Here is a 27760-nt window from a genome sequence, read left to right on the forward strand (position 1 = left end):
CACACCCTGAGGATTTCCAATAAGTTTTGTGTCATTTAACCATGGCCCTCATTGTGCTTGGCCCCTGTATCACTGCTTGCAGCTATATTTAAATTTGCTTTTATTCAAAACTCAAATTCTAGGAAAAAATTACCATATCTCTTTTTCAAGCAGCAGGAATCTTAATTGCGAAATTGTGAATGACATTATTTTAAATGTATGGCATGTTGACCTCCACAAATAATGCTTCTGTCACAAAGAGAACACCATCCACTGGAGTTTGCAAGTTCTGCTGGCTCTGTGGTTTTGTGCATCAGAGTGATATAAATCGTTGACAACATTTTTCCCTTTTTCTCATTGGACAAGCCATATACTGTATATATGTATGTAGTCATATATATACAACAACAACAGCAACAATAATAATCAACTGTGCACGTGTGCAAACACTGATACATTCATGAATAGCATTGTATCTTGCAGTGTTTTGTGACTGTGCAGAGGTTTTGGTCATAATGAATTCAGAAAAGAAGTTAAATAATAAAGATCAGGAGCCAGTTCTCTCAGCATTAGTTAATCATCAGTGCGCCACATGCTGTTCCCTCTATTGGTATTTTCACAATCCAGCGCTTAATAGATTTCCACAGGCTAAGCCCACCTCATTCATCAATGCCAGGACAGCGCCGACATTAGCGTCCCTAAAACAGAGTGCAGAGTAAATTATCGCTGTTTGACCCAAACATGAGTGGTCATGGCCTGGGAGAGCAAGGCATTCGAGGAGAAGATCACTTTGCCACATACTTATCCCTCAATTATAGCCCTGCTACACAGGAAAATATCTCAGGCTGATAAGGTTTGTCATAAGTTCATATTCATACATGTGAGGGGCTCCTGAGTAGCTCAATGGTTAAAGCATTTGCTCTGAACTTCAGTGTGCTGGGGATAGGAGTGGATATATCAGCAAGGGTTACTCGTCTCACCGCTGTCAGGCATCCCGTGACTTATCCAGAGCCTGCAGGTTGCCTAGATGATATCAGTGAAGCCAGGCCTATCCTACTAGTTGGCTTTCAGGTCACTGTAGTGGGCTGGGTGACTTGCAGTGTTAAAAATAGTCACAGTTGGTTTGTTGGAGTGCATTCACTCTAATCCAGCTCTCTTGCATGAGGACAATCATTGTACAAAACAGTATATACTGTATATATTATATTGTATATAATATATATATAAATATATACTGTATATATATATATATATGTATATATATATATATATATATATATATATATATATATATATATATATATATATATATATAAATATAATATATACACTGTATATATGAATAAGACTTGAGCAGCATTTGTACTTTTTTACAGTATTTAAAGTGTGTCCTTCACAGACGTTGTCATAAAGTACAAAGTATCACTGCAAAGATTTTGCAAATCTTACTTTGAAATGTCCAGCTGTAAGAGTTGGCAAAAGCACCGCGTTTTAATGCGAGCGCTGGCGTGCTTTCTACCTTGAGGATTCTGACATCTGTCAGAGGAGAGCCGTGGCACTTTAAGATGACCTTTCAGCTCCAGTGGGAACCGAGTGAAACAACCTTAGGCTTGGAGAATTACCCAGTAATTGAAAAACAGCAGTGGAGAACTTTGATTCTGATCAAAGAGGCCAGAGTGGCATGATCTCTGTCTCCTCGCTAACGGCTCCTTGACTCCTGTGGCTCTCAGACGGGGCGAGGGGGGGGGGGGGGGGGGGGGGGGGGGGGTTGGGGGAGCTGGGAGTGCCTTTCACAGCCTGCACTGTCTCATTCAGTCAGTTATGGCGACTGTCGATACCGCTGAACCACCAGGCATGTTACGTTACTTTACATTGCAGCCGACTAGCAGATGCTCTAATCCAGAGCAATTTACAAAGCTTACAAAACTGCAAATTCTACACGTTACCTGTTTATACAGCTGGATATTTACTGAGGTGATTCAGGCTAAGTACCTTACCCAAGGGTGTAACAAAATACCTCACTGTTGATTTGTAAAGACAAACTTTGGTTTACTAGCCCTGTTCCTTGCCACTATATTATACTCCAGTCTATGTGTACTTATGAGGAATCTAGACATACAACAAGTATTGAACAGAGGTAAACAAGAGTGGATTTGTCACAAGTTTAGCTTTTTTTCCCCCAAAAGATTAGTGAGAACTGTGAGAATGCAGGGCATTGACATAACAGACAGAAACACTGAGTCATACCAGTCAAAGAGAAAACTGAAAACTGAAAAAAGAAAACTGAAAAAATAAATAAATAACATAATAATACTTTTTTACAAGCACCAAGACAGACAGGTCACAGAGGTGGAGTCTCCAGGGTGTAACCTGTTGAAAAGCTTACAGTTATTGGCCATTTACTTGGAAGACAGCATATTTGTATAATCAATAAATGTATAATAAATAAATATATAATCAAAACCTCCCGCTTTCTATGGCCTGGCTGTTTGTTTTGTGGCTATCCAAACCCAAGCTTTAATTAATTGATCATATTTTTAATATTAACCGGTCATATTAATTGATCACACCTGGCCATATTTGTGCAGCTACATGTCTGCTCTGCAGCCGTTCACTGAAACGTGTGTTTCCTTGCACTAGGGCAGGGCCGCTGTACTTCAAATACCCCTCTCCCCCTTTATCCTCTCTCTCTTTTCTGGATACCTGGTTGGCTTGGCAGAGGGGACAGAAAGGTGACACAGGAGGACTTGTCACAAAGAGCAGGTGTAAAGACGTGACACAGAGCGGTGCCACACTTCTGTGGACAACAGAATGGACATTTGCAAGGGTCAAAGCTGTTTACAGATGACACGTTAAATTCACAGGAAGCATGAAAGGATAACAGTGACTTGGTCATTTGCTCCACTACTGTAAGTGAATGCTGAGTTCACTGTAAGCGCACATCTGTGGCTGTAAATGGAAAAGAAGGAGCTGCTTTCAGTTTTCATCTTAGGAAACCTATGGGCATTTAGGATTAAAAATGACAACGCTTTTGTTTTGCACAGAAATGGATTAAAAAAAAAACCTGAATAAAACCGACAATAATGCTGAATGATGAAAAACCAAACTTGTTACTCATAAGATTACTTACAAAGTTTGCCATATTTGTTCTTGCGCAACTGAAACGACCTGTGTAACCACTAACATTTTATAAAAATGCTACATTCTTGAGTAATAGCCACATTTTGCATAAAACACATACTGGTAACTTGAGTGATTGCCTTAATGTGTTCCACGGAAAGCCTCATAAATTATGTCACAGCAGGGGAGTAATTCATGGAGGAATAACACTAACTTGCTCTTATGGAAATCAGGAGATGATGCCATTAAAAAGCAATTCTGTGATTGGCTGTATCTCTGCTGACCATTTAAAGGAGATTGTAGTATACACTCACCTGTTCATGTAGCTGATGAAGCTATCAATCTGTCTATCACTAACTTATATAAACCAATCAAAAAACAGTGCAAGGGATCCACGGTTGCTAGTGACCAGAATCAAACCATTCACCACAAATGCCACATGCAATGTGCTTGAAAAGGCGGGTTACTGTTCAGATGCTGGGATCTGATTTCAGGGCCCCCTGTAGTATACAATCAGTAATGCATTCTCATGCAAAGAGACATATACATTCCACTGATTACATTCTAATCCAGGGTGGCTGTGTTTGTACTTACGAACAACACAAGGTAAAAGCTTGCACTTTGGAGTTTCTTTCAGAATCTGAAGAGAGTCTCAGATTTCATTTGTAACGGCCTCCCCAATGCCAAGTCTGAAATATTTGTTGCACTGGCGTACTTCCACGCCGGTCTCATACATTAGCTGCAGCTTTGGCTCACTGCGCACTGCAGCACTGACCTGGGAACAGCAGGCTGGGACCTTGCTGATGCGTGCTGGGAGGAGTGTCAGCTTGAGCCAACATGGCAGCCCCTGAGACAACACTCACATGAGGCACGGCCTGAGCCAGCTGAAATCGCAGAGAAAATTAGGGACACAAAGTACCATGAGGAGAGGCCGAAAGGAGAGAGCACCGTGACCATAACAGGAGATTTGATAACAAAAGTAAATCAGCTTAGTGCAAGACCTTCCCAATCACCTGAAGGATAATTAACATACGACCGTGGTCTCAATGTCTGTGTCTTTAATAGGGTGTGTGAATATATGTCGTGACAAGTGTTCCAGAGGTGGCTTTTCAGTATGAAAGCAGAGGAAGCCAGGTGATGAGAGAGACTGCATCCAAGGGAAATGTCATCGTTTGTTAATGGCTGCTGTCATTGTAAGGCAGCTTCAGGGAGAAAGTATCTCATTATTACGCATTCCTCAAGGGTGTCTTACTTTTTCACACAGCAAACAAGCAGGAAGCAGAAAGTAAGATTTCCATTTCAACACTTTATCTACCATTCAAACCCTTTTATAAATCTGTCTGTCCTTTCATGAACCACATTTTAAACCAATAATTCATTTAGGAGTTAATGGGAGTGTACTGACTATCTGTACTGTATAATCACAGTGTTCAGTGAAAGCATGACCAAGCTTTGCCTCTGTTTACATTCTGACATTGTGATGAGCTATAAAACAGACATCATGTAATTTTAAATGATTGACATATTTTGAGCTAAGAATTCCATTACAACCATCCACACTCATTATCAATAACTTTGAGCGACCGATTTAACCCAGTATGGATTTTTTTTGTTACACTCTTATTGTAATTATCATCACAGTCTTGATGCTCTCTGTCTGTGTCTCCATGCTGTGTGCTACAGTCCTGGTGCTCTCTGTTCATATCACCATACTCCATTCCACAGTTCTGGTGCTCTCTCTATCACTGTGCTGTGTGCTGCAGTCCTGGTGTTCTCTGTCTGTAACACCATGCTGCATGCTACAGTCCTTGTGCTCTCTGTCTAGCAGGTATATATGCCTGAGGTGGGCATGGAGAATAATTTCAGCCCAGACCGCTTATATTTCGTTCTCCCCTGGGGGAGCTGTCATCGGTGGGGTGCGACCCGGCCCTGTGCTCCCCCAGTGAGCTCCCGCATCTCGAGTGAATTGCCCATGGTATCATTTATCGCAGTTAGAACTCCTGACCGGTGGTGGCCATCTTTAGGAGGTCACCAGAGGCGTACAGTTGGAGGGGTCTCTGCTCTGCCAGACCCCACCCTCACAGCCTCCTTGTCGCCATGGCAATGGCAGAAGGCCTATTGGAGCAAGGGTGCTGGTTTTGCCAGGGGGCCTCTTTGTTTTTCTGTCATAGAGTTGTGATAATCAATATTCATGTTTTGTATTAGTATTCTCATGACAGCCATTTAAAACATAGAGGTTTTATACCAGGAAACATGCATAGCTGTAATATGGGCACCTGGGCAGTTATCTGAGAGTACACTGATGAACATCCTTATAGATCAGCAGGCACCTCTTCATTACATAATTACTCTGTAAAATATGGAGGCTGTCACAGCAGTGTCACAGCTGCATGTCTTTGGCACATAAAGTAGGGGAGACACTCTTTTTAACTGCAGATACAACATTATTTTTAAAACAAGGCAGACATGTCGTAATAATGTTGATAACATGTCACATTCCTGTAATACCTTATGGTTTTCTAATGTCCAGAACCTGTTTTGGTGCTTTTGCTATTTTTACATCACTCCTTTTCAACAGCACTGTTAGTTACTTAGTCTTTAGTTAGCCAACAGAAACTTGACCCTGTTATAACTACACCCTGATAAAGGAAGAATAAAACAAAACTCCTCATTCTGTAGTTGCATTCTCATGCCAACAACAAAGTACAGAGAATATTAAAGTAATAAGCATCAGAACAGCCTGATTGCTCGATGATGTTGTGAATACTGATATGTTCGCAGCATGCACAGATTCATAATGTGGCATATCATTACGGCGGCTTCAGGAGACAGTGCTGAAAGCCTTGATTGATTTATCATCCCAATCAATCAGTACGGATGTAACCAAACAGAACAGAGACATCCAAGCATAAAGAGAACAAACACACGAAGTTCTGCCAAGCAAAATGACACCCGCTGAATTTTCTCTGTTCACTGACCACTTACCTAATGTCGGTTAGCCAAGGAGATTGATAAAGAGCACTAAACACATCTGGAAGTAAACGCCTGTGACAGCATCACAAAACTTTACTCTATGACATGATTAGTCTTCTGGTGAGACAGTTTGTCTGCATGCTTCGATCCACCTGCAACAGAATATCTGGAGCCAATGAAACCAAGACGCTTGATAGCTTACATTTCACAACTGTCCCTTCTCTCTGATGGTTTTGTTGAAGTGAAGATCCCTAGAATTTCCCATTTACTTTCAATCTACTAAGATGAGGCTTCTACACCAAAAAATATTTCCTTGTTATACCTGAAGACAGCTCAATGGCCTTTGTGATCCATAATTTGTAAAATAAATGAGAAAAAAAAAATAGATACTGAATTAAGAGTTTTTAAGAACAGGATTTCTCTTCTCTATCTTTGAAAATTCTGCTATTGATAAAGTTACACAAATTGCTGGTTCACTGTGAGACGCCTTGAAGGGACGTGGTCTTAATCAGAACGTCCATAGGAATGCACAGGAACACAGACAGCCCCAGAACCTCCTATTACCCACCAAAAACCTCCTAGACAGAGGATGGAAAGAATGCAGCAGCAGAATATCTTGGAAGTATAAATAAATGACCTGTGCAGTTGCTGTTGAAAGACCACACTATATCATTTAGCCTGTAATCTGGCCCCTCCTTGCTTTGGAGCATGATGACATGATGTGGAGCATCAGCATGCTTTACAGTATAAAGGAGCGGTTACATGGAGCCCCAGATCTGTATCGGCGAGGGAAACAAGAGACTCCAGGGCCAATTAACTGTAGAGGGATATGAAATTGGTTAGGGCACCAGGGTGAACACCCCTATGGGTGCAGCACATGTAATGGCCACAGGAGTCAGGACCTGCATTTAATGTCTCATCTGAAAGATGGTACTCCCTACCTCACTCTGCCCCCTTAACTGAATTCAGCAGTTGGATTTAATTGGTCTACAGAGAACAGTGACCCCACTGGGTAACCAACACCACTTCCAGCAATAATTGGTTTCCCCAGGAGGTCCTCCATGCAAGTACTCACTCAGCCTGGTCCTGCTTAGCATCATCCATTTGGCATATGTGCGCCGATTGACTGTGTTGCCGTACTCTGTAATCAACATCATGATTCCTGGGACTGCTGGCATATGTGGAGAGTGGCGCGGCCGACTTTTAGCACAGACAGAACTCAATAGAATTTAAGTTTAGCCTGTAATTGCACTTCTAAAAATTGGAACTGTAGCTTTGTGCGTTCAACTCAAACTTCTCTATACTATATATATATATATATAGATAGATAGATAGGAAGAGAGGAGAGGAACACAGAACTTAACCCTGACTGAATTACAAAAATGCCAGCAATCAAAGCTTGGTGAGGTAATGGCCTCTCCCTCAAAATACAGGATGTATTGACATCTATACTATTACAGTACTATTACTGCCATTAATTGCCTCTTATAACCAGTTATAAAACATGGGTACATGGGTGCTAGTCCATAGAACCTTTGAATAGCTCATGACCTGTCTGTTCACAGCCCCAGGGACAAGAACAGAGTCCCTGCAGCCTCTCTCATCTCTCTGTGTTACTGTTACTGTTATGACACATCATGACCCACGGAAATACTGCTCTAAAAAGCACTCTGCCACATCCTCAGTGTAAAGGGCGCCGTGCCCTTTCCTTTCTTGTTTCTCGAAAGTGTCCCTAAAGCAATTTCAGTCAGTTTATGACTTGGATTTGTGTATTCATTTCAAAATATGGGTGATCCCAAGTTATTAATGTCTTATAAATTATTGGATTTGTTTTACATTGTTTTTGATATTTTAATTTTTGCTTTTATTTGAATTTTTGCCATTAGATTTTTTTAATATATAAACTGAAGGTAACACTGGACGTATGATCTGACACAGCGATGAGCCTCAGCAGTGAGCTAGACTTGAAACCGAATTCCATCAGTAGGCTACCCTGCTCTTGTTCACACGCATTGCAAGCGGCCAGAGCTTTTGTTTTTCACTCGAGTGGAGCGCTTGGATAATCGTTCCTGAGAATGTGATACTTCGCGCAATGGACTTCTCTTTCTCGCGTTTTATCGTCATCGGCCTTGTTCTGCTCTGGCTGTAGCGCAGTGTGGCTTCTACTCACAAGAAGGAGAGCAGCTACATTTTCCCCTTACGGCTGATTTCACATTAGAGTTTGAATTTGCTGGGTGATATGCATGGATGAAGCAGGAATTCATGCAGAGCCCGGAGAATCAACGTGGTAAAAACGTTCGTTATCGCAGAGTGGCGACATATATATACACACGTGCTCTAACCGCTAATTATACCCCCCTCCAGGCTTCCACTCACTCCACCGCAGAAGCTGCGGACGCACGCTCAGGGGTTTATAACGCTGCCTTTTAGCAGACAGCCAGACATCACCTGCGTAACCGAAATCACTCCGGCGTTTGCTTTTGTTTTCCGTTTGATCCGATTTGAGCGACGATGGAAACTTAAGGGACAGCCCTCCATGAGAACGCCATGCTGCGTATCCAGGCAACCGCTCAGTCCCCTTCCTGCGCCTCTCTGTGGCGACGGTGCTGTTAAATTTTTATTTACCGTCACATCGTGGTGGAATGCAATGGTGAACCTTAATGAAAGTGGGCAGTCTTCACGCCATACTGGGGACTTTTTTTTTGTTTGTTTTTTACTGCGATCGTAAACAGCAAATAGAAGGATGTTTATAATGTGTATTCTTAGTCTTCTTCCATATAACGATGCACCAAGCGAAAGTTTTACCGTGAATCCGTAATTTGCGATATGAGGAAAGCAAATTAAAACAGATGAATGATGCAAACACTTTTATTCAGTTTGCCATTTATTGCCAAGCTGGTTTACATACATATCTTTATAACCCTCCTAGGTTGTATTACACACATAGAATGAACCATACCCAGGAGTGCTGTGATGAATCCATTATGCATGCAATGTCAGAGGCAAAACAGAGAGGAGAAAATGTAACCAGAGCCTTTCCTATGCCATTTACATTGTCATTGGTTTACGGTCAATACCCCTCACTGTTCCAGATAACTGGGAGTTGACTGCACTCCACTGTTTTATTAAAGATGCAACCCGCTCCTTCTCTGTATGTGTGTGTGTCTGAATGTACTTTCCATTGGTAGATATAATGGAAAGGGATGGAATAAATATATACAAGTTATCCCTCAGCTGCAAATGTTGCCACTCATAATTAGCCTTTTAAACTGAAAATGCGAAACGCAGGATATAGACCTCCAGGAGCGTGTTTTTCAGGGGCAAATGCCCCCGCCCCTCGCTCTTCTCACCAGAGGGCGAAAACAGCGGCTCGTGAGGGCTTTGGTGGCCCCCAGGGGCCTTTGCTGTTTTCATCTCAGGGTTGTGCCATCTTCAAAGGGCTCTGAGATGATCCTATTAATAAAGAAATGATGGCAGAGATAGTGTCAAATCCGACCCCACCCGCGACAGCCAGACGGCCTGCTAGGCCTCCACAGTAAGCTGCTTAGCTGCCTCTTTTACACCTCTCCATCTCCCCTGCCTGGAGCCCCTGGAACTAAGGCTGCTGTTATGAACCCTTATAAACCGTTTAGGGACCTCAGCGATTGGGGGGAGGCTGCTGTTATAAATGTTTATAAACTGTAAGGACCTCAGTGATGAGGAAGGGGCTATTGTTATAAACATTTATAAACTCTTTAAGGACCTCAGTGATGGGAGACTGAACGGCTAATATCTGTGATTTACCCCTGTCTCTAATTGAATGTCTTCCCTGTTGTTATATTGATTTAACGGTGAGCGACAGTAGGTTTACAGTCCCTGTTATCATCTGTAGAGAGAGACGCAATCAAATATGTGAAAGTGTCACTAAAGCTATTTATCAGACTCATCAGGTCCCTGGTATATTGTACTTCAGGAAATCGATAAGGTCCACCGGATGAACGACAGACATTTTAATCATAGTTATGTTCACTCACAACAAGAATCACTCATTACAGTGATCATGATAAGAGCTATGGCAGCCCGAGATTTGTTCTGTTCTGTTTTTCCATTTTTCCACACAATTTTTTTTTTTTTTGCCAGCAACAAAGTTTAACAAAATGTTTCAGTTAATCTCAGTATTGCTTAGGTTATCATTTGCCTTTTCTTCAAGGCATTTCCCATCATATCTAGTGCATGTTAACCCTTCTGGTGTGCATTTGCAGTTTATATTCATAAACTTCTCGGTTTTAACATGGTGGCTGGCAACACTAGCACCATTCTACCTTGTTTCCCATAACAGAATGCATTTCACTATGTTTCCACCAAGAAATGGTTTTTGTCCCTGTAGATAGCTGTACTGTTTTTCAAAATGTTTATGAATTTGTTTTTTTGTACTGTACTGTTAAACTGCTTGAACTTAGAGTGTTGCCATACTCGGCGTGAGTCTCGAGAGATTTAAAAAAACGTGATCTGGATATGTACATGGTTGCTGGCTAGATCTCCACATGTCCTCCTGATTGACTCCGAGTGTTCATGTGAATAAACGTGAAGTTCAACTTTCATCATGACTCTCAGTCCCCACAGAAATGAGAGGATACAAAACAATGACAACTACAGCAACAACAAAACAGCTATTATCATCTCTTCACTGACTTCCTTTGCCTGAAGTGCTAAGGATTCTGAATCCCTCACATGCATGTTTCCCCTCCATCTAGTCATTCAGCACTTGTCTTCAACCTTCAGGATAACACCTTGTGGCTGGAGGAGTGAACTGCAAAGAAATCTTTGGTCTCACTAAAAGTAGGTTTGGAGTTCATAAACAATTTCTAATTTTATGCCTGAATGGAGATTTATGACAATATGTCAGTAGATATTAATCATATGGTTGATTTACCTTCAGTGTAATCAAGTTGCATTGGAGCATCATTGGAGTATTGTGAAAATTGTTACCTCATACCTTAAAAAAACAAATTCGTAAACATTTTGAAAAAGGAGGTTTGACTGACAAGCGGACATGCCTTGCCCCGTCTCTTAGCTCCCCTTGAATAATTCAAGCTTATGGAACTTAAAGTGAGACAGCAGATGTCAAACAAACAGTTACATCATGCCAAGCACAAAATCTGTGCAGCCTCCTCTGTGAATCAATGCAGCTGGCCATGAAAGTATGCTTTTTTTTGGAAAGTGTTTCCAGATAATTCTGGTTTAATGCAATTTTAGAGGAGCCCACTCTACCTTACGGGAGAAATACTGTTATACTGTTGTTCCATGCTGACTCAGGTTCAGTATAGGAGAATCTATGTTGATTTGAAGAATTAATCTAGTGGAACCTACACATATACCAGACAAAATATGTAAGGGCAGGATCGGTTGTGTGTATGTATCTGTGTGTGTGTGTGTGTATGCATGTGGATGGTTCATAAGTAAGTAACTGAAAACCATTTTTCTTTAAGGCACAAAATTAGAACAGCAATACAAATACAGAATGCAACGTGGATGAGGAAACTGGAATTTTGTCTGCTCTGCTGTTTGTTTGCTGAGGTGTGGCCTGTGTTGCATTGGAGTCTCCTCCAAAGCCTGTAATCTCTGAGAGCATTCCAGTCCTCTTTACAAGATGACCCACATCTCCAAATTAAGCCTTTTCATCCTCATTTTAGATTTTTTTTAGAACAAAGAGGTTTTAGTCTGCAGATTCTGGCTTTGATTCTGCACATTAACCCTGCATCATGATGCTGTCCCTCGAGCCTCGCACTGGCCTCTTCCTGGAAGCTTCCTGAATTTATTTGCCCCTTTGCACAAAACACAACTGTCCAATATGGTTTCCTCATTCTAGCAGGTTGTCTATGTGTTTGTGAACCAGGTGAGCTGCAGAAGGAGGTGGTACTATACCTGTAGGTACATATGAACGAGGTGAGCTGAGAAAAGGCCCACTCCCATCTGTGTAAGGCTATATCGCTTGGATTCATAGCCATTTAACAACTTGCAATAGCATCACAGAGGAGCGTTAAAGACAGGATTACTCTCAAAATGGCTCTTTGGTATAACAACTGCTATGTAAAGGGATAAATCATGTATCTCTCTCTCTCTCTCTTGCTCTCTCTCTGTGTGCACGTTTTTGTACAATTATGAACTCAAACATGATTCTTGAAATTATTTATTATTATCTTTCATTCTGAGTACTTTCGATGTATTAAGGAAATCAGACTCACTGCAGGTGGATTATCTGAATAAGGGAAAAACATAATAGACATTGACAAAATAATGATAACAATAATAAAATGGTAATAATAATAAAAGCATCTTCAACATGATCAACAGAATAAGCAACTGCAGTAATAGCATCCATATAAGTGAGATAATATACATATACGTGAGAATTACCATGTTTAGTGGACGGTAAATCGGGTGTAGAGCCTTTGTCCAGTTAACTCTGGCAGTGTGCCATGGTCCATGGTGACCTTTAACTCTCGGAGGTTGTATTTGTGATCCCTCTTAAACTGCCTGGTAATTCCTGATCCCACCATTTGGCCAGTCATTTCCGCCTGAAGCCAAGAGTCTGTCAACAGATCAAGCCTGTTTCCATGTTCAAAACAAAAAGACATGGTACAATGGTAACCAGAGCAACCTCAAAAACAGCCAAAACTAGTCTTTCTTGATGCCAGGAGATGGTGTACCTTCACTTCCTTTCGACTGCAGTTTCTTAATAAGAAATGTAGACAAATTGATCAAACTTCAAAATCTAATATTGTTGATTTGCCTTGGAAAGTTGCAGGATTGCTGCCATCTCTGCTTATTTGGTGGCCAATATATGCTAACACTGTAGTGGTTGTGTCTTTAGCAAAGATATGGCACATGGGAACACTGGAAAAAATTGCCATGTATGATCTAAACCACAAATTGTGATTTAACCAGCTCCCTTCATCTGGAGAAGGAAATGAAATTAGCTCTCCAGGAAATTTAGAGAGATTGCATTTATTAAGTGTAGAGCTTCATACATTTTAAAAATATCCTTGTCATATTGAAATAGCCAAAGTCTTTTGTGGGCTTTCTTGTCATGTATGCATGTTATATTTGTAGATGCAGTCTTGTAGACGGGAATAAAACCATTGCATACATACATATAGTCTTATATAGAATTTCTATTCTGATTGTGAAAGTAACTTACAATTACACTGCGCCTGCTCTCAGTCCTCTGTAAAATGGATACCACTGCAGTGCTAATGGCTTTGCCTTCTTAGCTACCATGCTGTGAAAGTTACCCTTGTTGGGGGTACCTGCAAATTAGAGATATAATAATAGACAGCAAAATCCCCCCCCCCCCCCCCAACACACACACACACACAAACACACACACACACACACACACATACACACATACATAGACATACACACACACTGACAGTTAAGAGCATTTCCATCATTCCTCAAACATTTTTAATGAGCAGGTCTTGGGTAAAAGGTAGAGAATAATCTTTTCCTTTGTTGTGTCCTAACAGATATAGGGTTCTTAAATAGTTTAGTGACTCTAAAGTGGAGGTTTTGGTGATCCAAAGAGATATCAGAATCCCATTATTTATACTCAGGATGAGGATTTCATCATATTCGGTGACTTAGCAATCGAGTACTTCTCATGCACACATTAGTCGGAGCTCCTTATAAGCCATTACAGTTGTGGCCTTGTTTACGGTTGCATTCAGTACACCACATCTCTTTTATCAGGGATGTGAAGAGTGATACTGTATTTACAGTGGTAGAAGTGACATAATGCAGAACTGCAGAATGACAGGGAAATCATCCAATCAGATGCTAATTCAAAAGGGGGTGACTATGTTACCAAGGGATACAAATGATGTAGTTCTACCCTCTGACAATCAGACACAGAAACAAATATCCCACAGGGTGGTGGTCCACCTGGCTTGCATTCAATCACAATATACAGATTAGTCATTTAAAACATTTTACCAAGTAGGAATCCTCTTTCTGTGACCCACACTATTAAGATAACTGTTTTAAGCTCCATTGTACAGTGTATCAATAATAAGCTTTCTGTGAACAGAATATCTCAGACCACATTGCCCTGTGATCCCAAAACATCAATTATACACCAAAATTAATGAGGGAATAAGAACATCGGATCGGATTTTTTTAGGAAACAAGAGAACAAAAGCTGTTTATGGTTTAGCTCAATTCCCAGGGTATTTTTGATTATTTAATCTTAAGTGTAGAATACATTAGCAATGTGCATATGTATTGTGAGAACATTAAACCTTTATTACTAGGTTCTGATTCATTTACACTAAAATATATACAGTGTATGTTTTCAAACTCTTGTGTGTGTATTGAATATTTTAATTAGTCTATGAATATGAATATGAATACACACTCTGTGTGTGAGAGAGGTGAGTAATGACTAGAAACATTACAAAAAATTGGAATCAACTGAACCTTAAATAATCAAAAACCAAGTTTCTTTGCAGGTTGAAATAAATTGAAGTAAGCACAGTTGTACAACATGAAACATACTTACGGTTGTTTACAAGTTTAGAGTAGGGTGATATTTATTCAGAGCGATGAACCTGCAAAGAGTCTGCAACATCACAGCTTTGCTAACTCACATTTAACAGTCTTGTCCTTACCACAGGTCACAGATCGCCAGAGATGATTCTCTGCAGATTCCTCCAATTTCACAGGAAATTAAATTAACTAAAAAATCAATTAATTTATTAATTAATCTACTTTAATTACATGATTCTGTGGATATATGTGGTGTTAATTATTAATTGAGTAATTAATGGGCTGTATTAATTATGAACAGAACTGATTTCAATATTAAGCACATATGCCAGTGCAGGGTAATTTATTGAATGGCCAACATTGGCTGAAAAGACATGTGACAAGTTGGACCATTGAAATTCTTTGAGAGAGTACAGATTCCATGCCAACTTCAGCATGCATTACCAGTGAGCGCATGTAAACTTAGTCCAGTATAGACTAAAAAGTGCTGCATCAAGGTGAATTTACAGCTTTCTCTAGATCACAGAGACCAGATCACAGATGAGCTCTGGTCTGAGGGATTGGTTGCTCAGCTGATTCCTTTAGTAAAGCCAGTAGAATTGATTATGAAGTACTTCTACAGATAAAATGCCTCTGGGCCAGCATTGAGACCCAAGTGCTATACTAATAAATAAGGTTTACACAATCACTATCACTCAGTTTCAACACAATAATAACCACAGTGTAGTGATAGTAAGTGTTCAATATCAAAATGGCTGGAGGATTCCAAGCTGGAAGGGCCAGAGTTTTTGCTGGACATATTGTTTAATGAAAGCCATTACTTTGCTAACATTTTACATTAGGGTCCTATTAATCAATGCACCAATAAACATGATTAGCATTTATCAAATTTTATTAACATTCAATTATTGTTTTGCAGGGCTATTAACATCCATTAATTGCTCTGTAGAGCCTGCCTGACAGTAAACAATACTTACAAATAACACACAAATGCTTGTCAAACATGAAATGAATTGGGGGATGCCTCTCCCAGAGTCATTTTTTAATTGGTGAGGGTGTGCTTTACAGCAGGTATTGTGATTAATGTTAATAACTCTTTTATAATATATTAGTTAATGGATAGTTAACTTAATAGATGCTGTTATCATTGCCTGAATAGGAGGGCACCTCACCTGGTGCTCCAAATGTGAATGTGCTGATAACTAAAAAGTTAGACTGACTGCCTGCCGGACCTCTCTAGCCCAGTCTATCCTTGATATAACGGTTGTATTGTAATTTTTATCATATTGAGTCCATTGTAATGGGCCTATTGTAACAGGTCTATCATAGTGAGTCCATCATAGCAGGCATGTTGGTGCAGGTCTGTCACAACACATTCTTCGGGTGCCTGTTACAGACTTATGGAGTGTCAGTGTGTGGCCAGTTGTTTGAAGTTGAAAGCTTTGCTTCTTTTCCACATGCTTGACCCACTTCAAGCAAATGAATAGAAAAGGGATAATTTTCTTTCATCCATCTTAAATTATTGAGCTGCGTGGCAAGATGAGTTTACTCCAAAACTCTGCAGAGCTTAATGGGTCGGTCCCTTTACTGTCCACTCGCAGAGAACACATTTATTTATATGGTGAAATTGGAAAGGTGTCAGTATTTTGGTGTGATTTAAAGAGCGTTGTCATTATTTTTTTAAACTCCATTAGCCCAAAAAAGGTGAGTCATTTGTTTAATGTCTGTGCAAGCACTCTCAAAGTGTGAGCAAGGCTTTCATTTGATCCCCTCTGCAATCACGACTCTGAACTCTAACAGGCTGCTGGGCTGCCTCCCTCAGACTCCAAACATGGTGTGGCAGTGGCATTAAATCTAGGGAGGTGTGGGGAGAGCTGTGGTGTGCAAAGAATTTCACAAATTAGTTTTTAACATAATATTTTAATGCCAAATAATGCAGCAAATTAAAAACCACACCAGTCTCAGCTCAGTTTTGAATTCATTACAGTGCGTAGCCTGACTTTGTGATATTTAACACCTGAACTAATTTCCCTTGTTTACCACCACATGTAGACATCTGCTAACAAAGACAATGTAGGCTAGCTGTTATGTGCAGAATCTGTGGAATGGAAATTAGTGTTATTCTTTCTTATTCTTTCTTTGGTGGAAATAAACTAATGAACTATCCTGTATTACTTACCGCCTGTTGAGAACAACTTCTCTATGGGAAAAACTTCACTCTACTAGACTCAGCTAATCCAGTAAAGACAGGAAAATATAAGGAGGCCTATATGAATTCACTTCCAAACTGATGAGTAGGGAAGTGGAGTCCTACACTTTGTTAATGTGAATTTAGTTTAACGTTATGTTTCAATGGTGGATTGGGGTGGGGGTGGGGTGTCGGACACTGTTAGATTATGATGCTGTGTTGCTTCCAGAGCTCCTGTCAAGAGTCAAAGAAAAATGATCTGTAGTTTTCCATACAAGACCTTGCATTGCTGTTTGGGCCTTTAAAATCAGGTTAATCAAAAGGGGTAAACAGATGTTCGAAATGAATCACAGAAAAAGTTTTTAATTGGACATCAAAAGCTGCAGCATAATGGTACTTAAGAGACTTACCTGTAACTGCTGGTTATGCCCATCCAAATGCTTTCCCCTGAGTTTTACTGTCGCATCGAACCACCCAGGGCTCAGATGAAGGTCTGCAGCAATTACTTCTCAGACAAGCGTTCCATCTGTTGCCTAGGAGACATAACATTTTCAATTCTTCCTTATTCCTTTCCAGTGTTGCTGTTTCTTAATCCTGTCTTTTCACATGTTGGACATCCTAATTCCCCCTCCTGGCCCAACCATGGGTCCTCCACCTATACACCGCAGCAAGAGCGTTAGTTTAGACTCTCTGAAAATAATGCCGGTACAAACACATGCTTTGTGGGAGCCTGTGAGTCACATCTTCCTATGGATATTGGTGCCGCCACCTTACAGGGGCCAACCTGTTCCATGCAAGTTGGAGAACCAAGGTTCCCAAAGGTGAATGCAAAAATGACATCTCGGCTCACCACGCCCACAAACAGAGCTCAGCAGATGTCCCTGTAACATTGGCGGACACAGTCACACCACCAGACGCAACCTTTTTCCGTCAACCTCACACCTTGAGTTCTGAAAGCCTTCAATTATTCATGTTATCTGGCCTTAACATGCCACTTTGCTCTAAACATTCACATTTGTGTCATTTTCTCAACATTACTTATATTACTTTCATGTCCAGCTCTTCCTGTTATGCAGAAGACATGTCAGCCTAATGCTTAATGTATGCTGTGGATATTTGTTTGACAGGTGTCTGTTAGTGCTTCCTCACTAGTGTTCAGAATACTTTTTTAGACCCTTTTCTCCTGCCCCTTCTCTAGCTCTTAACAATTTCGCCTTTTCCCATTGGTTCACTTGGTCATGTGACTGCAGGTCCGTCAGTCTTACATGTCTTTTTGACACTGATGGCTGCCAATACGTCATGCTTTTAGCACAGTAAAGCAGCCGTTTACCAGAGCTAGTGCTGCACATTTCCAGACCTTCCGGAAAAGGAGCTGTGAGAGGCAAGACCGCAGGACGTTAGTGAGTGGGCCGTGCTTGGGGGGCTCGGCCCTTGGTCCTCTCCTGCTGCTCAGCCTGATGGACCGGGGGTCCAAAGGTGATACCACGGCTAATTACTGAATTCATTACTGACCCCGTCAAAGTCTTCCCATATTACTGTGCTGTAAAACTTTAATGCTCTCATGAGAAGCACAGCAGTCCATGCAACCTCCTTTCAGAGAAGAAGAGAGAGAGCCACAGAGAGGTAAAGAATAATTGCAATGCAGATTTATGGATTGTTCACATATCTTTTTACGTTGTATGTATTGTTTAAATAATATATGATTATATTTTGTGTTTATCTGCTTATTTTATTATCATCTTACGTATATCTCAGTACATGCATTGGCATATTTATATTATGCATATATATGTGTGCAATTGTACTACATTTATTCCTCTTTAGCTAGTTACATTTCACATAGTACATAGCTGTTTTGGCAACACAGTAAAGAAAGAGAGAGAGGGAGGAGGGGGGGGGATGATGATGATGATGATGATGATGATAGTGGTGATGCTGCTGCAGCAGAAACATATCTCACCCTGTACTTTCAGGCACAAAGAAAGAGTGTGTGAGGAAGAAAAGCATCAATAAAGCATAGCCCCCTCAGCACACATGCGGTTATTATTTTACACACAGGCAGACCGCATTGATTTTACTCTGTCTGTCATCGCCCCTGAAACTTTGAAAACAGATCTAGAAGGAAACACATTTGTCACTGGAACATAAACAAGAGCACTTTCCATCTCAGCATACAACCACAGAACATGAGCCTGCTCAGAGTTCATAAATTAAATCCACACTGTATGTACTGTATATATATGTGTGTGTGTGTGTGTGTGTGTGTGTGCGTGTGTGTGCGCGTGTGTGTGTGTGTGTGTGTGCGTGTGTGTGAAAGAGGGGGTATGTGTGACTGCGCATGTGTGAGTGAGTTTGTGTGTGAGTGTGTTTGTCAATAAGTGTGTATGTGAGCGTGTGTGTGATTGAGTGAGTGTGTGTGAGAGTATATGTGTGCGGCAGAGAGTGTGTGTGAGTGTGTGTTTGAATGTGTGTGTATGTGGGAGAGAGAGAATGTGTGTGAGTGTGCTTGTGTGAGTTTGTGTGTGTCTGTGTATGTGTGTGTGTGAGAGAGAGAGTGTCTAAGACTGATGGTGCCCAGTTGCCTCATTTGTGCTTGTGTCTATGAACGAAATTGTCTTTTAAACAACGCTCCTTCTACAGTTTCTGTGGGCACTGGCCAGCACTCTCGGCTGGATAACCTGACCTGCTGTTTGCTTTGTCCAACTGAACCCTAGACCTGGGTTTCATTTTCATATTCTCCAGAGATTTCACGCTCCAATTAAATGTAAATGTTAAACGATAATCATAAGGTTAACTCCTAATGGCTTTCAAGATAGCAGGCCTCAGCACCCTTTAAAACAGAAACTACTTCACCCAGATGGGAACTAGGACACAATGAACTCCAATATGCAAAATCAATAATCTCTCCCACGACACCCACACTACTTTGGGGATTTTTCTTCTAAAGGTTACTCCCAGTCCCATTTTGACACATTATTGATGAGCCATTTGCTCTCTGTTTGAGTTCAAGTCAGATAGCAAAATGAATAAATAAAATCTACGCTAATTCTATATGATGCTTAATGCAATTACTTTAATGTCTCGTGAGGAGAACTGCTGGGCCCAGACATGCTCTCAGCAGCTCTGCACCAAAGTGAAACTATTTTATTCCATTTCAGAGAAAAATTAACCTGGAAATTGTTGATGTGGGGAGGCTCTCTCTCTTACTCAAAATGAAGGTCAAAGGTCCAGAATCAGTTGAAACAGCAATCAATTTTGTCTTTAAATTTAAGTAGCACATTTAATGAACACATTTTATTATAATAATAATAATAATACTAATAATAATGATACCACTACTACTACTACTACTACTACTACTACTACTACATACTACTACTAATAATAATAATAATAATAGAACAGGATAGAATAGAGTAGAACAAACTGAAGAATAGAGTAAAATAAAGAGTGCAGCAATGATAAAAATGTTTCACCAATAAAATAATTGCAATAAGCCAAACGTGAAACACAACTTGGACACTAAGCGATAAAACAACAGCTGTGGGACTGGAGGCCAGTTTGGGTGTGTGAGTCATGCCTGCCGATTGAATTTAGCCATTAAACTCACCTGTAGCATTTATAGCACTGTTTTGATTGATGAATTCACAACTCATCAACCGACTTCAAAATATACAGGCTAGCGACTACCGGCTCGCAATCAAGTCATGCAAAATGGCTGATACATAAATAGCACAGTAGCTAATTATGTAGTTAGAATAGGAATAGAATAGGAATGGCATTGTAGGCGGTAGTGTTGTTCACATCCTCATTGGTGATGACTGTAGAAAGAGCAGAGATGTCTGGGAAACCTCTGAAACACTGAGCTCAGTGTGGCTGGAGCAGCATCATAGCAGATTGGCTGAAGGCACAAACACATGGTACTCTGTACTTCGCTTCCTCCTCTGGGCACTGCCATCTACCAACCAAGTAACAATAAAGAGCACACCACAGCACAACCACACTCCGGACCCCACTCATGACCAGCGTCCTGCACACACATCCACATTAGTAGTGTGGATTGAAACGTATTCACATCCAAGTCCTAAAACCAGAGATTGTTTGATTGCTTTGTTCTTGTTTTTATCAAATTTTTTTTGCACTTTTGCACTGCCATAGTGCAGTTTTGCGAGAAAAGAAACATTTGACAGAAAAAAACTTTCTTAAATTTTTCTTATAGTCAGGGTCAAAGACCAAAAAGGCCACCTGAGTATTGTTGCTCCCTGTCTGTCCAGCTTACTATGTTGATCTGGAGAGACAGAGAGGAGCAATCATTAAAATATGTAACTCAAAGTCAACTGCACTGTGGTCAACCTGAATGTAGGTCTTTGTACAGCCACACAAACAGAGCCACCGATAGAAACTGAAAATATAATATTATGCAGTGTATTTTCTCTTTAGTTCTTTTCCCAGGACACAATGTTAAGAATGAGTTCACAGTAACATTTCAAAAAAGTTTCATTTTTACAGTATTTTATTTCCAACGCTTCCTGTGTTCCTCTCGCTCCTGTCAAAACGAATATTGTTTTCCCCCCCAAAAAATACCCAAAAATGTAGAAGACACAGAAAAGAGACAGGCAACGAAGGCAGTAATGCTCTAAAATGGTACTCAAATTATTTATGTACCAGTAACCCACTTTGTTACATAAACGCGATGATTATGTATGCATAATTGAGTCTGTGCGAGCTGTGAGCCAGTGGGGATGTTTACCAAGTGGAGACTGGCTGTCTCTCTTCTGAAACCTATTCCCCAACGTGCTGTGGGCCTGACCGACTGGAACATGTTTGTGCATTTCGGAAAAAATTGTGCAGCCACCTCCTCCCGCGGCGCCCCAACAAATGAGGCTCCTCTACTCTGCAGCATGCTCGGATGTGGGCCAGAGGTCTTCCCAGGTAAAACGGGCTAGTGATTCAGCGTTTGCAGACCCGCACCTGAACGGCGCTGTGAGAGGTGCATGCTGGGAGGCAGCGTCCCAGAATTCTCTGCGAGTCCCTCCTGGTGGTGAAGTAAAATGGCAGATCTGGGACTTTGGACTACTTCGTGCGCTTGAGGGGGTAACGACTGCATTTCTGTACATGCAACTCCGCCGTACGAAAGCACAAATGAAACGGTGTGACTATATAAATATTTTATATATTAAAAACACCAATGAATTTAACACACAGTAAAAGCTGTGCCATAGGAGAAAAATTGCAAATGTGATGGATATATCTGACGCTGTGTGGTGAAACGTGGCAGGCCTCTGGAGCAGACAGGATGAAGGCGAGGGCACGCCCTTCTCCCGGTGACTTCTGAACACAGGGACCCTTTCATGTCAATGGCTGTCAGTGCGCATCTCACCCCGGCCCGCTCACATTCTAAAATGCAGCAGCATATAACATCAAAAGGAGTGCTCAATCAATATGACACCACCTACGCAATGCTTCCCGATGTGTAGGCAATGCTGTGAATCTTACACAACCTCCTGCAACATGCAGACCGCCCCGCCTCTTGACGGTATATCCTTTCTCTGTCAGTAAAGAACATGTAATCTGTTGGGGGTCGACCAAGCTTGCCCGGAAGTTTCTCCTGTAGGTGAAGACAGAAGGTGATAAGGGTATTACTCAGTGGTGGCCACATGTCACCTTTGGGTCCCGGCTGTCCTCAGCAGTGTGGCATCTTTAACTAGGAGAGGTCCCAGCACCATGATATGCAGAGTGCTTATAGAGTCCCAGAGCATGTTATCCATTATCATACACAAAAACAAGTGGAGTGCAGCACAAAAAATGGGTCCAGGTTTGTTTCTGCCAGTACCAGGGTCCCAATGGTGTCAATAATGAAAGGAAGATTTAACAAACATCTGATAAAAGCTTCCAGATAAAGGAGGAGTTACTCCACCTGGAGTCAGGAGAGAGAGATCATATGGATCCCGGCTCATTTCAGGTAGCTAATCATTAGTGTAGTTCCACTGTAATTTGGAAAAAGGAGAGCAACTGTTCACCAGTACTACACTGAAGTAGATATATATATAACGCTCAACAAGGTAGCTGCGCAAATTATATAATTATGTTATAAAAGTGTAAATGCATGACATTACACTGTAATTCCATTACAATTGTTAGTTACGGTGCAACTACACTGATATAGCACACCTTAACACAAGGGGTAACCAGATTGAATGTTGAGTTGTACACAATGTGCACAATGTGTCTGTATCAGCATACTATGTCTTTAGGAGTGTGGAGAGCTGTGGGCAGAGGCAGTGTCAGGTCAAAGCGGATGAGGGAACAGGCTACACTGAGACTTTGTGATCACAGAATGGCAGACTGTAGGAGAGTTGCAGGAGACAGCATATGCTGTGATCCAGTTCAAGGGCAAATGCTCTCTTCCTCTCTTCCAGACAGTAAAACATTTGTTTATTGTCAGTGCATTAACCTGACACAAAAAACCTTGTCAGTCCACAAAAGGCACTGGAAAGATTTAAGTAGCAACAGAATAATTCATAAGAGCTGGTGCTCACTGTTTACATAAAATTAATGTAGTTAAATAACAGTTAATGATTTATCTTGATATTTCTGTTGATTACTTTTGTCTGAAACCCCGTCAGTGTGTGAGTTAGATACATTTAGTGAGTCATAGGTAGGCAGGGGCATAGCTGTCGAATTGATGTTTGCTGCACGTGATTTTTTCGTTTTTGACGGCCTGAAATGTTTTGTTTAATTACCAGCCCCACATTGTTTCCAAGATGTGAGATGGGTCGAGATGAAAAGCTTGAGAAAAGCGGACAACTGAGAGAGTGAATTAGAGAGCTATTTCTGTATTCCTGAGAGCCACGAGTGAGAGTGTTTCTAAAACTTCCTGTCTAAATTACTGACATATAACTGTCCACACTCTGAAAACTCATGGGGAATCACAATAGTCATTGATTTTTTTAGTAGGTCTCTAACGTCTACAGCTCCACTTACGCAGCTTTCAGATTTGTTTTTCAGATGTCAGTGTTTTCCCAGAATTGGTGAGTGAGTTTGGACTTTGGAGTATCAATTTAGCAAGAACACGAATCACTGTGAGAGTGCGGCCAGAACTTGATCTATGTAGACAATCCTGTCCAGGGTGGGTTAATGAAGTATCTGCCGTGTCTCTCCACATTAACAGATATAGACATCCTTCAGTCCTCAGTCATATGGTTTAACTGAAAATAATAATTAATATAATTCCACAATGTGGCATTGTGGGCATGTCAGAACCAAGGTTACCTTCCACTTGGGGGGGGGGGGGGGGGGTATGTGCTTTGCCCTGGTGGAGTGTGTGCTGGCACAGAGGAACAGGACTTTACCCTGGTGGAGTACAGTCTGGGACTGAGGAATAGATCTTTAATGTGGGGTCCACATGGCTGCTCAGTGATTCACACACCCATCTGCTTTACCCGTGTGTCTGTGTGGATGCACTGGTCACTCTGCAGTACAGTACTATGCATTATGAATGAATGTTCTTTACACTTCACCACCCTGCCACATCTATAATCCTTCTTAGAGCTTTATGGGTTTCTTCGTTTCCTCTCTGTCCCTAATTTAATTAATCAGAAGCATGGCACCTCACTGTGACATGGACTGGACATTTCATCTCTCTTTGATGTTTTTGAGTGGTGTATTGAGTTTTTGATGGTTCCATCTTAGTTTTTTCCCTCTCTTTTAACAACTGCTTATAGATAATATATTCAATGTTGTAGGGTTTACATTTTTCACCCGACACCACTCAAAATAATCAAATTTGAGTTTTTGTTGTTGTTTCCAAAAATTTGGTTTTAGTTTTACAACAGAAGAGTGACTTAGGAGTGCAGTTACATGCACTGACAAGCAGAGGGCGTTTCAGGATGACACACGCACAGGTGATGCTGTCATGTCTGGCCTTGTTACCATCAGAATGTGCTCGGCTGTTTGGGCGCAGGCACCATCTGCACACTCCCTGCATGCTGCCTTTAAAGTCGCTGTGATGAAAGCCGTTTGCGGGTGCCTTTCTTCACAGCTGTTCCACCTCTCTCTGAATGTCCCCTTTGCAAACCCTTCCCTCTTCGTCCAAACCGATTTCAAAGCCAGTGGCCCCCAGTCAGTCCAAGGTGACAGACTTTGTTGGTACCGTTTAGCTTGACAGCAAGTGTGCTGGACAATCGGAACAAGCCCTGGGGTTACAGGTTACTCACAGAGCTTGCTGTTCACATCAGAGAGACTGACCTTTGTGTCTGGACGCTGTGATCACACAAGGGACAGCCACTTTGGGGGACTGTGTTGGCTACGCCTGTCACCTTCGCAAGCCGTCCAGAAGACAAGCTCAGAAGTGAACAGTCAGCCTGACAGCTGCCTGTTGTCCGTCACAGAGCTGGGGTCCATGGAGAGGGTCCCTGCCTTCTCCGCCTCCCCTGTGACTGGCCTGGACGATACTGCAGAGGAAGTGCTTGCCATGGGCCTGAACGAGGGCCGGCCCCACGGCCCTGGGTGCATCCAAGCAGGTTGGACTGCAGATGGATTAGGGGCTGCAGGGGACACGGGCTGGCACGCTATCACAGCGGAGATCAAAGCGCGGCCGCGGCCCTCCCCTCTGATCCCAGACAAACTAGACAAATCAGCACGACGCTCGAGGAGATGGGGGCGGGGGAGGGGGAGATGGGGGATGGGGGAGGTGGAAGCACAGGGGAGAGCAGCTCCAGCACAGAGACCATTCCACAGGATTCAGCGGGTGGACGGGCCGATCCTCTGCTGCTGTGACTGCGTGGTACAGCCAGGCTGCAGCCAGATCCACCTGCAGTGCGGATGGTGCAGGAGGGGCTCAGAGATCCCAGGTGAGGTACGGAGGAGAACACGATCTGACAGGCACACAGAGCCCGGTCTGCAGAGCGCAAACAAATGACTGCGACACGCAGGTAAGGCGGATCATTCGCTGACTGGGTCATCCGCAGAGGTGAAAGCACTGTCCTGGCGCTCACGTCAAAAGCCTACGCGGCCCCCTGCAGGCTGGGAACGGTAATGACACGGATAAGTGAGCGCCATGTCTCCTCCAGGTTGGATCTGTGTGACGGCTGGAGTGATCCACGCTGGCTGCTGGAACCTCCACCGATGCCAAGCCCTGTCCCTGTGGGACGGCGGGTGGGGAGGATACCGAACGCTTTGGTGCACTGCCTTCCAGGAACCTGGGGAATATTCCCAGCGCTACTCTGACAGCACCTGACAGTTTGGAAAATGATGTCTTTTCATCTTTGCGCTCCACTGTGACACGCTGTTGCATAAGTAGTTCTCCACGACAGAAAAATGGATTTCAGTTTCATTTAGGTTTTCCCTTCATATCATTCAGAATCACTTCTATTATTTTCAATACTTAACTATTACAATGACATAAATGCTGATGGCTTATAAACCATATAAATGCTTGTTTATAAAATTACCATATTTAGTTAGTTTGGACTGTAGTTAAAACCTGTCCATACCCTGATTGGCTATTCTCTGTATGCTGTCATTCCTGCCTTCATAGTGTCTCACAGTGCTGAACAATTTATACTGCACCTCATTTTCAGCGTGGTTAAATGTAGTAAGTATTTACATAAAATTAATATCTCCAGAATATTTGACTTTTGTTACGAAAATGTTGATTTTGAGGCCACATTTAGAACCCCCCCCAACACTTGAACCATTGTGTCTATGGAAAATAAGGTTCAGTTACCAACAGACCAGTTTACACCTGGGTTTCAAGGAAATAATTGTACCAAAACAGTAAGGGCCACTTGTAAATAAATAAGTAAATAAATAAATACCTGACAAAACAGGTTTTTTCTTCAGAGGTGTCTGATTAAGTTTAAGCACACAGAGACTGTGATAACTTAGTAGACTGTTATCACATAGTCTGTGTATCTAAGCAACCAGTTACCTTGCTGAGGTGTGAGAATGAGTTGTTTCTGACTGATACCAGACAGGGAGGCTGGTTTCCATCAATGTGCAGAAGGTCTCGATGATCCAGTGATATCACCAGGGCTGCATGATAGTGTTCAAACTGCTGCACAGAATTATATATCATAACTGATAACCAAGTGTAGCATGTCTGGGGTTCTCTTTTAAGGATGCAGACAGACTGGTTTGCGGTTACAAAATGAGTGCTGGGTCCAAGCAACAGACTGATCCTCTTAACTTGTAATAACGAAAATGAACAACCATTGGAAAACAGTTTCAAATCAAATCTACAGATCAATTTGTGGAACCAAGAAATTACAAAATAAAGGTCTGGAAATAAGGTCCAGGAAAACAGGACAATTTCCTGTTGGTAAGGGGTACTACCACACCTCCAGTGCCACCCCCCCCCCCCCCCCCCCACACACACACACACACACACACACATACACACACACACGCGCACTCCCGCATATTAATGTTAGTGTATGTTAACACCCCCCCGATTCAATGCACAGCTAATTTGCAATCAAAACGAAGCATTACACAAGCTGTACATTTCCGAGCCTGTTTATCGCTGAGGCCAGTCTTTTCCCCAGGCTCTCCGCGGTACCTCGCCAGCCCACACGTCTCCTGCCTCGCAGTTACAGCAAGGTGTGAGAGCTCAGTGTATCCGCCCCTGCGGCGGTACTGCACTTCCCTTTATGTCTTCATATTCCAGCGGCCGGCCATAAATCTGCCCCCTACCCCGCTGCACAACAGCCGCCTGCTTAGGCAGCGCTAGCGCCCAGACAGGCCCTTTATGGAGCTTCATAAAGGGCTGCAGTTTACTCGCATTAGTCAAGGCTTTTCATTTTGCCAAAACGGTAGTCAAACACACGGCTCCCTCGCAGCGACGATTTTCCACGCGCAGATTCCTCCTGGAGCGGTGCGCTAATGGGATGCGTGGAAAAAAAAAAGAAAAACACAGATTAATGAAAAGGAAGACCATTATTCTCACGTGGAAAATTATCAGAGAGGCCC

The sequence above is a fragment of the Megalops cyprinoides genome, chromosome 11, assembly GCF_013368585.1.
Source record: "Megalops cyprinoides isolate fMegCyp1 chromosome 11, fMegCyp1.pri, whole genome shotgun sequence".
Taxonomy (NCBI): Eukaryota; Metazoa; Chordata; class Actinopteri; order Elopiformes; family Megalopidae; genus Megalops; species Megalops cyprinoides.